Raw genomic sequence first — 13,350 nt, forward strand, 5'->3', positions numbered from 1 at the left:
ACGAGTGCCTGTTTACTTTGCTAACTATTAGTCAAATTTCAAATGCAGGAATACAGGCACACCTCTCCAGCCTGCTGGGGTCACTGCATCTGAATTTGGAGACTTTCCCCTTCTAAAGTCAAATGTAGTCTAAAAAGTACCCCATAATACATTGTACGCTGATAATGTTAAAAGCGGAATTTGTCATCATAAAAACAGGAAATATCTTGGGAACACAGTGTTTTTACTTTGCACTCGGGTGGCCATCAGTCATCGCTGAATAAACTGTAAAAGACAGCAACGCTGACCTGTTGTTGGCAGTTACAGATATATGGAAATCTAAAATTACTCACTTTATTCAACTTTTTTTGTTTAGTCTATACTGTTAACATGAATACTGATGATCTTTGTCTTTGTTGTTTCACCATTGCTTTACAACATGGTGGACTATATTATATTCTGGATTATATTCTGTAAATAGAGCTTCCTAAATCTGACACACTGGACATTCAGAAACTAAGAAAGTACAATGTAACTAACACACCCACATAAATGAATTAAGTGATTTATATTTGGTTGGAGGCAGTTGGATCTACATTTAATCTGTCAGTTTCTGTCAACACTGTCTTTCTCTCCCTCTTTGTACCTGATGACGTGATTATTTCTTCTAGCTGAAAGGACACTCTCCTGATGGGACATGTTCACATTGCATCTTCTAGCTTCTCTTTTTATTTTTGTTGCATGAGCTGTTAGACACATACTTATATATATATATGCTGTATATACTTTTGTACAATATATTTTATTTACTATTGCTATTTTGATATTTTATTATTTATAGTTTACTTTATATTTGTATTCTTATGTTGTCTATTGTCACTCTATCTATCTATCTATCTATCTATCTATCTATCAAGTCTAAAAGGAGCATCCACTGCTTCATTTTTGGTTTGATATGAGTTTAGAGTATCATCTGCTCCAAGCAGCAGCTAAATCAATCAAAGTTGACTTTCCGAAACTAACTTCTAGAACCATGAATCAGAAACTGCAGCAAGCTGAAAGCTGTAGACTCTTCACTGCACATTAAAACTCATCTTCATACTGAACTACTTCAAATATTAAACTTTGTGTTGTTCACAAAAGTACACACTGAGATATATGTATTTTTAATATATAGCATGGCTTGCAGACTATTAAATATGGAAAGTAATGTGTTCGACATCATCTTCACCACCGCAGACAGACAGCATTCAATGATAATTTCAGCTCCTTAACTTAGAAGATCGATGGTTAACAGGAAATGGGTCAGATTTTTGAGATACCGGTTGGATAAAAACATGACAGCACTTCAAATCAAATCAAATCAAATCAAATTTTATTCAAATAACACATTTTGCCTTTGAGGGCTTTACAATCTGTACAGGGAGTGACACCCTCTGTCCTTAGACCCTCGGTTCAAGTGAGGAAAAACTTGCCCACAAAAAACCTTTAACAGGGAAAAAAGGTGGAAGAAACCTCAGGAAGAGCCACAGAGGAGGGATCCCTCTCCCAGGACGGACAGACGTGCAATAGATGTCACGTGTACAGAACAAATCAACACAAACATATTGTACTCCCAGTTACCCGCATTTGAATTAGTGTGTTTGTTTGTTTTTTTTTGTTTTTTTTGGGCCTTTTATGCCTTTAATGATAGTACAGCTGAAGATAGTCAGGAAGCAGGGGGCAGAGAGAGGGGGAATGACACGCAGTAACTGGCCGTCCGATGCGTGATTCAACCCGGGGCCAGCTGCACCGAGAACGATAGCCTCTTACACACGGGGCGGCTGCTTAACCCACTACGCTACCGACTGCCCAATTAGCATATTAAGTAAAATATTTTCACCCGAAACATTTAGATTTAACATTTATATTTAACATTAAGATCTGACATTTAGATTAAGATTTAACATTAAGATTAAGATTTGACATTTAACATTTACCATTTAGGTGTAACATTGTAGCAGCTGCTACATTGAGACATGGCATTGAATTCAATACTGAAGGAATCACTTCCTTAAATTTGGCTATAGCACTATCAGATAAACGTGATGTAGGAGTTTGTGCCAAAAAGCTTATAGTCCAGTAATATGAACTCAAAGGTTATTAAAAATGGTCAGAGAGAAGGTTGAATCTAATAAAGAGATTTAATCTAATAAAGAGATAAACACAGTACTAAGACTATCATTGTGGTTGTCCATGTGAATTTAAAGTAATTACTTTATCTGTGTTATGGAATTTTCTATCCTTAGGCTACACATGGTCACGTGTGGACCTTAAGGTCGAAAGCAGTATTAATTGTTTGTCTTTGAATGGGTGCCACCGTATCTCAACACTGTGGTGGCCGGGGTCGAAGAGACCTATTGCTGCCTTCATAGACATAATAGATAGCTTGTTGTTGACGTTCCAATCTGTGTAAACAGACATCTGTGTCTCCAGACTAGAATATGCTGACAATAACACTTCCATGAGTAAAAACATTCTCTTTGACTAATTCTGGGCATAAAGTATTTGGGGTGTGATCTTTGGGTTTAAAGTTTATCCACCATCACGAGTTCGTCAGAATGTGAGACTAACTCAAGCACTTCAGATGTACTTTGATAGTGTCTCTAATTCTCCTTGGCCAAGCATCAATAAATAATACAGCATAAGACATCAGAGGCTCCTGAACACTTTCTTCCCTCCTGACCTCACCATTGACCTTTGACTTCAGCAATTTCTCCACAACATTCTGTTTTAAGAATCAAGCCTGATGCAAATTCTGAAAATTCAGATAAAAATTCAGAATAAAGACCAGAAGCTCGATATATTGTAACAAATAAAATTGGCTGTAATGTTTTCCAGGTTGGGTGAGTGAGGCTAAGAACAAGACTTTCAAATTAATTATAATTTAATTTAGGTTTAGGATTTGTTAATAGACTCCAAACTCCACCACCTCAACCAGTAGTTTGAGGAATATGTGTATTACAATGGCTGGGAGGAGTGGATTCATTTAAGCATAATCAGAAAGGTGGTGTGGCGTTTAGCTCAGTTGGTAGAGCATCTGCCCCATGTGCAGGCTCAGTCCTTGCTGGGAAGCCCAGGGTTTGAATCTGACCTGTGGCTTTTTCCTGCATGTCATTCCCATCTCTCTCTCCCCACATTCCTGTCACTCTTCAGCTGTCTCTGTCAAATAAAGCCTGAAAAGGCCAAAAAAATTATCAAAAGCATATTCAGAAACGTTTTCATCCTCCTGCAGCCAGGTTTCAGTGAGACAAAATAAATCAATATCATAATCAGATATTAATTCATTGACTAAAACAGCTTTAGAGGACAAGGACCTGATATTCAGGAGTCCACATTTAATTCTCTTATTTTGGACTGTGGGAGATGTTGATTTGATTTTTATTAATTTATTATGATAAACTCCTCTTTTGTTTGTTTTATCTTGAAATAATGTAGGTGGACGGGGGACAGACACAGTCTCTATACTAAAGGACTGGGTGGGCAGCTGCTCTAATGGAGGCGCAGAGAAGCGTCTAAGACTGCAGCTCTGCTTCCTGGTCTCAACTCTGGGTTGTCGACATGGTTTTGGTCAACTAATAAACTTGGCCATGTTTCTAGATATGAGAGCTGCTCCACCCAAAGTGGGATGGATGCCGTCTCTCCTAATCAGACCAGGTTTTCCCCAGAAACGTGTCCAGTTATCTATGAAGCCCACATCGTTTGCTGCACACCACCTTGACAGCCAGCGGTGGGAATGACAACATGCGGCTATACATGTCATCACTGGTCACATTAGGCAGGGGACCAGAGAAAACTATGGAGTCCGACATCGTTTTAGCGTATGCACACACCGATGAAACATTAATTTTAGTGACCTCCGATTGGTGTAACCTGGTGTCATTACCACTGACGTGAATAACAATATTACTGTATCTACGTTTATCTTTAGCCAGCAGTTTTAAATTAGACTCAATGTCGCCCGCTCTGGGCCCCGGGATTCATTTAACTATGGCCCCCGGTGTCTTCACGTTTCGTACTATGGAGCTGCCACTGACCAAATAAACTACATTTATTACAAGTACCGTTATCGCTATAGGAGAACGAGGAGTAGCTAAACATGTGGCAGGAGAAAGCAGGAGAGGAGAGAGAAGCCATTGCTATAGCTAGTTAGTGTGACTAACAGAAACTGGTAAAACTATCGGACTGTGGTCACTAAAGTTAACAGGCCTGTTCGTACACAAGCAGAACAAGTCTAAGAATAGTGTAGAGATAAGATAATCGCTGATGTGAAAAATATACGAAAATGTGTTTAGGTGAGCAGAGCGGAGAGCATCGTGGCAGTAACACCGATAACTGGAAGTGACAGAATACGCTTACCATTTATGACCAGTGTCAAAGTTCTCCAGGTTTCTGGCTGCAGAATTAATATTTGCAGACAGAAATAGATTCTTCTGCAGAGCAGGGCTGGACTTCTGAGTTGTCATCAACATAACAATGTCAGAGAAAGTTGGGTGGCTGCAGAGCACTGTGCTGGAATTTGTCACAAATTAAAAATGTTTATTTGCTCTGCTTTATCTTTTTCTCACTCAATTACAGAAAAATGTGTGTGTGTGTGTGTGTGTGCGCGTGTGTGTGTGTGTGTGTGTGCACGCAGGCGTGTGTATGTTTGTGTGTATGTGTTTACCCCAACAGCCCCTGATGATGTAACTTCAACAAGCTGCACACAGATGATGTCAGTGACCGACTGGACATGCTCACAACCACAATGGCAAACATCTGGCTCTTATTAATACACACTCACACACACACAAGACAGAGAGAGAGAGAGAGAGAGAGCTCTACTTTTTATAGAAAAATGAATCGAGGTTAAAGGGACAAGTTGATAACTACTTAGTTTTATAGTGTTTTCATAGAGATCCATCACTTCGATTGTCCTCCCTCTCTTCCCCCTCCTCTTCCTCTTCTTTCTTCTGTCTGTCTGCTGAGCCATCTCACTATATTTTGTCCTTTCTTCATTGCCTCTCTGTTTCTGTCCTCTGTCCATTTATGTCCTTCTGCCTCTCTCACACAAACAACTCTGGGTACTTGTGTGCTTCATTTTCAAGAAGATTAAAGAGTGAAAGTGTGGAACAAACTACCATTCTGGGTTCGGGAGGCAGACACGGTCAACACGTTTAAGAGTAGACTCAAGACTTTCCTTCTTGATAGAGCTTATAGTTAGGGCTGGCTCAGGTCATCCCTTAGTTATGCTGCCATAGAATTTGACTCGCCCTCCTCTCTCTCTTTCTATCTCTCTCCCTCTGTCTGTCTCTTTCTTTCTCTCACCATCTGTAAACACATGTCTCATTAATGAATGTTACTAACTAAACTTCTTCCCTAGAGTTTCTGTGCTCTCTCGTCCAGCAGGTTCTCATGGATCGTGGCTGTTGCTGTGATCCTGCACGACATCCACTACACATATTATTACTGTCATTATTGCTACCATATCTCCATTACAGTTTATAGTTAGTTTATGATTTGCTGCTACTGTGCATCTGTGTCTCTCTATCTCTATCACAGATTCCACTGCAGCTGTAAGCATTCATTGTAATTGTACAATATGTCTCTGTTGATTTGTTCTGTACACGTGACATCTATTGCACGTCTGTCCGTCCTGGGAGAGGGATCCCTCCTCTGTGGCTCTTCCTGAGGTTTCTTCCACCTTTTTTCCCTGTTAAAGGTTTTTTGTGGGCAAGTTTTTCCTCACTCAAACCGAAGGTCTAAGGACAGAGGGTGTCACTCCCTGTACAGACTGTATTTTTTATCCAGGATCTGAACCTTTCTTTCTTGTTATATCATGTTACATACAAAATATAACCTGATATGATAGAAGCCCTAGTTCAAGTTTAGGTGTCCGTATTAAACCGATCCAATTTTATCAAATTTATTTTCTCACTTGAATTGAATCTTTAGATCTGAAGATGACTACGTATTAAACAACAATGCCATAATATTAGAATTGTTGGTTCACAAAAATGGCTTGCTTAAATCTGAATATTAAAAAAATAAAACTGAAATTTGGCATTACTTTCTTGGAATTTTGAAGAGCAGAAATCAAATCACACAACTTAAGATTCAGGCACCATTCAAAGTAAAATATATATTGCATTATACATTGCCTGTACAAGAACTGTAAATTTAAAATGATTTATGTACATTTCATCACTTACACTCATACACATATGCATACTGTATATACCATATATTATTATTATATTGTCCTCATGTCTATAAGTCAACCTACTGTACAGTCTATATTTATTATATCATCCCTGCACTATGCTCCATTGCACTGCTCCTTGCACATTTCATTGCACATTCCCATACAGTGTAAAATGTTTTATTCTTGTCTATGTGTGTATATATATATATATTTACCTTCTTATATGTACATAGATTTTATGTTTATGTCTACGTTTACCTATGAAGTTCTCTGTTTTGTTTTTTAACTGTGCCTATGTCTATATCTGTTTGTTCTGTGAGAGCAAAATGTAACTGGAGTCAAATTCCTCATGTATGTATATATCTGGCAAATTAAAGTGATTCTAATATATTTAAATTGTTGTTTTAAAATTTAAACATTAAGTAGTATTCAGTATTGAGTTACATCATTTTCTTATAGGGTTCAGGTCCTTGCAGTTTTTCTTTGCGTCCACTATCTCTACATCACAAGTAAACCAAACAATGTCAACAGCACAGTGAGGAATGTAATTCAAACATAATGTAGCATAATCATGTATGATGTTCTGCGTGTTGAGGTTATGATATACAACATCCAACTATAAATCAAAACCATCTAAAGATCGTCGAGAAGGTCGAGTGAGGCTCATCTGATCAGACACCGCCATCAGAAAGATGACGTCATTTGTCTAAAGAATGTCACAAATGATTGATATGAAATCTGTTTTGTGATGTCACAGCATCATGGTGGAGGCTTGGTTAGTCATGTTTTTGCTATGGTTACATGTCATGGTTAAAACAGGAAAGGTTAGAGTTGTAGTCATGCTTTAAAGAAACAACATTGACTGTTGGTTGGAAACAGGAAATGAACAGCGATGTCCTGTTAAAGTAGGATGTCTTGTTGACCCCACCCATCCACCCTGACCTCAAACTGGACGGTTTATAAACTCCCATGTTGTACCTAAATATGAAACTAAAGCCAGTAGGCTTAGGTGATTAGCTTAGCTTAGCATAATGGCTTGGGGAAAAACCATGGGGAAAGAGTTAGCCAGGCTCTGCCCAGAGTTAAAACATCTGCCTCACATCACCTTTAAAGTTGACTAGGAGTCCGTGAGTCTCTGACACTGTTCCCTAAAATGTCAAATTCCTTCATTAGATTTTTTATCAAGCACCAAAAGATTTTCCTTCTGTAATCTCTAATATTCATTTTTAATAATATTTTTTTTCTCCTCCATTCTTATTTTAACCTCCAAACCACTCCACCTCCTCCTCCCCCATGGCTTCCCCTCTCCTCCCCTCTCCTCCCCTCTCCTCTTCTCTCCTCTCTTTTCCTCTCCTCTCCTCCCCTCCCCTCTCCTCTTCTCTCCTCTCCTTTCCTCTCCTCTCCTCTTCTCTCCTCCCCTGTCCTCCCTCCATCCTCCCACCAGACTGATGAACTGTAAGTAGAGGGCACAGCAGAGGCCGAACATTCTTGCTTCCTGAGCCAATGCTCAGCTGGAGAGCACTCAAACACACACACGCATGCACACACACACACACACACCCACACACACACATACACACACACCCCTTCCTCCCCCGCATTGAGTCAGAGCAGAGTTTGACAGAGAGAAACACAACTCCCCATGTCCACTAGTCTGTCAGAACAATAACAGATAACAGGAAAGAGAAAGAGGACACATGGGTGCAGAGAGATGTGCCCCCCCCCTCTATCTATCTATCTATCTATCTATCTATCTATCTATCTATCTATCTATCTATCTATCTATCTATCTATCTATCTATCTTTTACACACACATGGAGAAAGATGCAAGAAAGAGAGAGAGAGAGTGAAGATGAGGATCTATCCACGCACAGCCCTGAGGGTGAAATAAAGACAGGATGGGGGAGATAGTGACACTGCACGGGACGCTCACATCATACCTTTAAAATGAAAGGCGCGGTCATGACGTCACCCATGTAAGAAAGAGAGAGAGAGAGAGAAAGAGAGTAACACCCCACAGCACTTCGTCTGCTATACCCGTTTACCAATTAAGGCTCTTACGGTGCAGGACAGAGAGAGAGGGGGGGAGAGAGAGAGAGAGAGAGGGAGATAGAAAAGAGCTAAAGAGCAGAGGGACCATCTCTTTCTTTCCTTTACGCCACCAAACCAATACACCCATTTCCCCCCACCGGGATTGCGCGTGGGGAGGGAGGACCGGGACCTCGGTGCAACACTCACACACCAAGTAACAGCGCGCACTGACTGAGCGGAAGGGACAGACACCGGACTCACGCACTCTTGGAGACCACAGGCTACGACACACACGTAAGTTTTGTCCCTGGCTGTTGATGCGCGGCTGCGGCTGCGGGAGGTTTTTCTGTCTTTATTTTCTCCTGACCGAACCGCGTTCAGTGATTGGGTGCGCGCTGTGGATCGGTGTCATGAAGTTTTCTGTGAGGTCTGATCATGTGCGACAGTGTGTGAGTGTGTTTGGACCGGGCTGCTGGTGGGTGGAGCGCGGTGAAGACAGCAGCGGTGCTGGGAGAGATAATACCGGAGGGTCGGCTGCTCTCACCGGGTGGGCTGCAGCTGCGCTGCGGTGCGGTGCGGTGCGGTGCGCCACGCCCGCACACACGCACCGCTAACTTTTGTAAAAGTCTCTGAAGCTTTTGATCAGCTCACGCACAGACACACGCACTTTTCGGTGCGTTGCGGTGGTCAGTCGGGACGTCCCAGCAGATGATGTAAACGTGGATGTGTCCATCCGCCTCTCTTCCACTCACACACACAAAGTTTGTTTATGGGCTGTAGCGCACGAGCACGCTCATCCGCGTGCACGGCAGCGGCAGCAGCATCTCGCCGGTGTTACAATTAGGGGCTCCACACCAAATAAGGCAATGCACGGACACTGACTGCACTGGAGCTGTTTTACCGGGGGGCGAGTGGTGGCCACTTGCGCCCTCCGCCGCCGGGAACGGGCCTCACACTCACACCAAAAGAGAAGAGGGTGGACCACCTGGTCCATGTTCAGGGACGTTTGGTCAGATTCAATTGGAGCTCTTCCTCCACATCACATCCTCTCATTTATGAATATTCATCTTTGTACATGTTTAATGGTTGACTGGAGAGGCTGGGAGGGCGAATGCTGTGTTTTTGTTGTGTATGTGTGTGTGTGTAAACTTTTTGTATATTGGCCTGGAACATCAGGCTCAATGATGCAGATTTATTATAATGTCAAATTCACAGGCAGTGGTGGGTAGATTCTTTTCAGCAAACACACAGAAACCGTCAGACCTCATAGAAATTCATATTTGTAAAACAAAATATGATTTGATACAAGCAGATGTTTTCTTGAGCTGTAGAATGGACTACTGTGGAAGTATAATGGATAGGAACCAATAGTTTGTGAGCATACAAACATGCTGAATAACTGAGACAGAGGGCAGATGATGTGTCTACTTGTCACTGTGACTTAGTGCTGCACTTACATGTCCATGTCGTACTTCGATTGTTTCCCTTTTTGTAAGTCGCTTTGGATAAAAGTGTCAGTTAAATGACCAAATGTGTCGTCCACAGTCCAGTTTCACCACCAACTTGAAACAACTTGAACCTGAGGCTCCACACAGAGTGAGAAACCACACCCGGAGTGGACGTTCAGGTGCTCAAAGACAGAAATGAGTCCAGATGAACAGAGAAACTTACAAAATAAATAATGTGAAATTTGTGGATGTTTGGATGTTGTTTGAACCCAATTATTCTACAAATATTTTGTTATAGCCTGTTGGCACAATGCTGTGTGTGTGTGTGTGTGTGTGTGTGTGTGTGTGTGTGTGTGTGTGTGTGTGTGTGTGTGTGTGAGTGAGCTGAGAGACAGTGTGTGGTGGTTATCTTTTTTTTGTTGATATATTATCAGAAGATGTGAAGATATTTTTCAAAAAACATAGTTTATACTCATCAACATCATGTATAGTGCGAGTGTCAGTTTGTGGATCTTTCTGATGATGAACTGGTGTTCATCTGTGCATCTGGTTAATCTAAGATCTGTGATGTCATGAACGTGTTACAACAGGGCCGTCCTCAGTGGAACAGAGCTGAAGTGATGAGGATGATCCTCACAGCTCATCATGTTTCCCCTCTTCTTTAAATGTCTCTGACGATGAGACTGAAAGAAGGAATGTGGCTCTTTAATTCCCACACTGAACAGCAAAAGTCCCAACCTTTTTTGGCAGGTGATTTCACACTGACGTCAGAACATTCCTCTACACTCTGCGTCTTCAACAGGGGGTCCACGACCCCTAGGGGGTCCTCAGAGTTACTGCAGACATATTAATTTCAAAGTATGTCTGAAAATACACACAAACGTAAATTAAATACAATAAAGTAGTAGAAAAAATAATCATTTACACAAGATTGATGATAGGTTACCCATGAACCCTCATCCAAATATATGAGCTAACACTATACTATGTTATTGTACATGCAAATTTAATATGCAACACAGTTTTATACAATATATGTAGTTTTATCCGTCTTCATTTAAAACACAGGCCTTTTCAGGTTGTGGGCTTTAATACTCTGAAGTCTTATTACAGCTTCTTGGTTTCACAACGCCTTCATGATAAAGAAGTGGCGTATGAGCTGTGATGAGAAGAGGAAGAGGGTGCTAGCACAGAAAGTGAGAGGTGTAAACATGTAGACCAAACCTGTCCTTATTTGACACTTCACATTCAGCCAGCAAGTGCCACCAAAAAAAACCACACACACACACTCATACTGTTTGTAGGAAACCAAGGGGAAAGCCATGGTTTTGCTGTAATCTGTGCATCTGACTTGCTCTCTCTCATACTGTGTGTGTGTGAAGTGGTTATCGGGCCTGCACACAGCGCTCATCACGTTTCCTTTGCTGATCGGGCGGGGTGAGTGATGATGAGAAGTTGGCACTGTAATAATAGCTGTATCACTGTAATAAGAGCCCACACTCATTTTAACAATGTCTAAACTCATCTAACTGTGTTGAATTTGATTGCTAATATACAGCACAGACTCTCTGTATTCCTAATATCACCATTATCTGATACATAATACAATCATCAGTGTCTGCATTTTAAATAAGTCTGAAATTGAAATAGCACTGCTAAGCTTTAAGTTTATTACTCAGCTCACCTTTGGATTCGGCTCAGTTTCCAAAAATCCTGAAGGCAAGTTTCTTGGTTGTTTGTTGGTTACAAAAAGTTCTCATCTGCATCCTTACTGGCCGTACCTTCATCAAAACTTGATTGATTGTGCCTTTTTTTAAATCACTGATGAAAGAAATATTTAGATAATTTACTTACATCAATATCAAAATCTAAAAATATGAAATGTTACAAAAGTATTATCAGAAAAAATGCACTTAAAGTCCTAAAGGGCGGCTGTTTTAGAGACTTAAGTACCATATGTAAGCATATGTCCGTTAAATGTGGTGTACTCTCTATTACATTGGAGTTATATGGTGTGTGTCTTAACCTCAAGCTCACTATATTGCCAATTCAAAGATCAAATGTAGTCTGATAAATATCACTAGAGGGAGCCAAATAACAAGGCAGAGAGGTGAGTCTGATCTTGAGACATTTTAATATTTCTGGTCAACTCTTTCTGTTCCCCGCCCAATGTTTTTCTCTCATGTTTATTTGGCAAATTCCATTCAAACAATAGGCCGCTACGCAGTCAATATTTAACCATTCCTCTCAGCTCTCATTACTTCCAAGCAAAACTTTATCTGAAGTTCAGTATGATGTGACTCCATGAATGATTCAGTGTGTGCATTCACTTAAAGCTTTAGGTCGTCTGTGTCTTCTGTGCCTCGCTTCTTCTTTTCAATACATTGTGCTGCTGTTAATCTGCCCTGCTCTCCTGCTCTGCCACAATCACCACCTACTGTCGTCATGGCTTTATATTTTAATGATAGTCAAAGCCTGTAAACGCCTGTGACAAGTTTATACTGGAGCAAGTTATGTACCTACAGGGACCAGAGCTGAACCTGAATCTGTTGTTCTATTGTTTCACATGAATTTAAAAACATGCTGATCCCGGGTTGTGTGTGCGTGTCTGTCTGTGTGTGTTACATTAACAGGGCTCTTTTATTGGGGTGTTATTAAGTCTGGGGGGCTCCAGGGTTTGTTAAGGGGGTGAGGGGCATTCTTCAGATTCTCCCTTGACCAGACACACACAAACACACATTTACACATACACACACACACAAAGGCAAAGCATTCTGGATGTCTTGGCCACAGTGGCTCCTGGCACTGAGCTCCTTATTTAGTCAAAAAAAGCTGCAGAGTCACATCTCTCCCTCTGACTTTACAGCCACTGCTGCTCTGCTACTCACAGCAAGAAAACAAGAAGACATGAACTTGTGTGTGTTTGTGTTTTTGAGATGTGCAAATTTAATAAAATGAGTTAGTCGTATTAAATGGGCGCTCCAGCCATTTAGTACTGCATTTTTGCAAAGTTAGGGGACTTATGGAATATGTCACAATATCCTGACTTTTAGTCAATAGAATGAGTCAAGCTTCAAAAATCTACAACTCCCATACTGCAACTCCAATAATGCAACTCAGTCCATCCAGACCGTCCCAGCTTGTTAAACACTCTCATCTTTCAAGCAATCGTGACCTCAAAATCTCAGGCCTCGAGGTGCAAATTTAACCGGTGCTATTGTAAACATGCACAAGCTCTTCTGTTGTTTATGATGGTTCACCTTTTTTTTTTAAAACTTGTCATTCCCTGTGTCACCATGGCAACCACAGAAACGACAGCTAAGGAAATGATACAGGAGACTGATTATAACTTTATCTGAGTCACATCAACTTTAAAGCGGGATTATCTGGTCTGAGAGATTAAACAACCTTCAGATAGATAGATAGATAGATAGATAGATAGATAGATAGATAGATAGATAGATAGATAGATAGATAGATAGATAGATAAAAGCGACAAAAAATCGCCTAATCAGATGTGTGGGTGTATTTGCGCCTTGCTGCCACAGATTCAAAATACAAAACAAGATGTTGCCAGGCAGCAGCTGACGGACTGTCTGAAAGTACCTTCACTCAAAAATAACCCTGATGACATCACCAGGGTTCTTTCCTCACTGTGAGTAGTACCG

The 13,350-nt window shown here is 40.9% G+C and overlaps 1 protein-coding gene across 3 annotated transcripts in view; it reads left to right on the top strand.

Annotated features, from left to right (window-relative positions):
• The first annotated feature begins 8,274 nt into the window (after nt 1–8,274).
• Nucleotides 8,275–13,350, top strand: part of flna (filamin A, alpha (actin binding protein 280)) — a 43,950-nt gene continuing 38,874 nt past the window's right edge. For 2 of the 3 annotated variants that reach the window (XM_019255413.2, XM_019255418.2), the window contains exon 1: nt 8,276–8,528. The gene's annotated coding sequence lies outside the window, so the exon portion shown is untranslated. Of the gene's footprint in view, nt 8,529–13,350 lie in introns of all 3 variants that reach the window. The other variant, XM_019255424.2, reaches the window with a different exon arrangement.

This window comes from Larimichthys crocea, chromosome XV (genome assembly GCF_000972845.2).
Source record: "Larimichthys crocea isolate SSNF chromosome XV, L_crocea_2.0, whole genome shotgun sequence".
In the NCBI taxonomy this organism is placed as follows: domain Eukaryota; kingdom Metazoa; phylum Chordata; class Actinopteri; family Sciaenidae; genus Larimichthys; species Larimichthys crocea.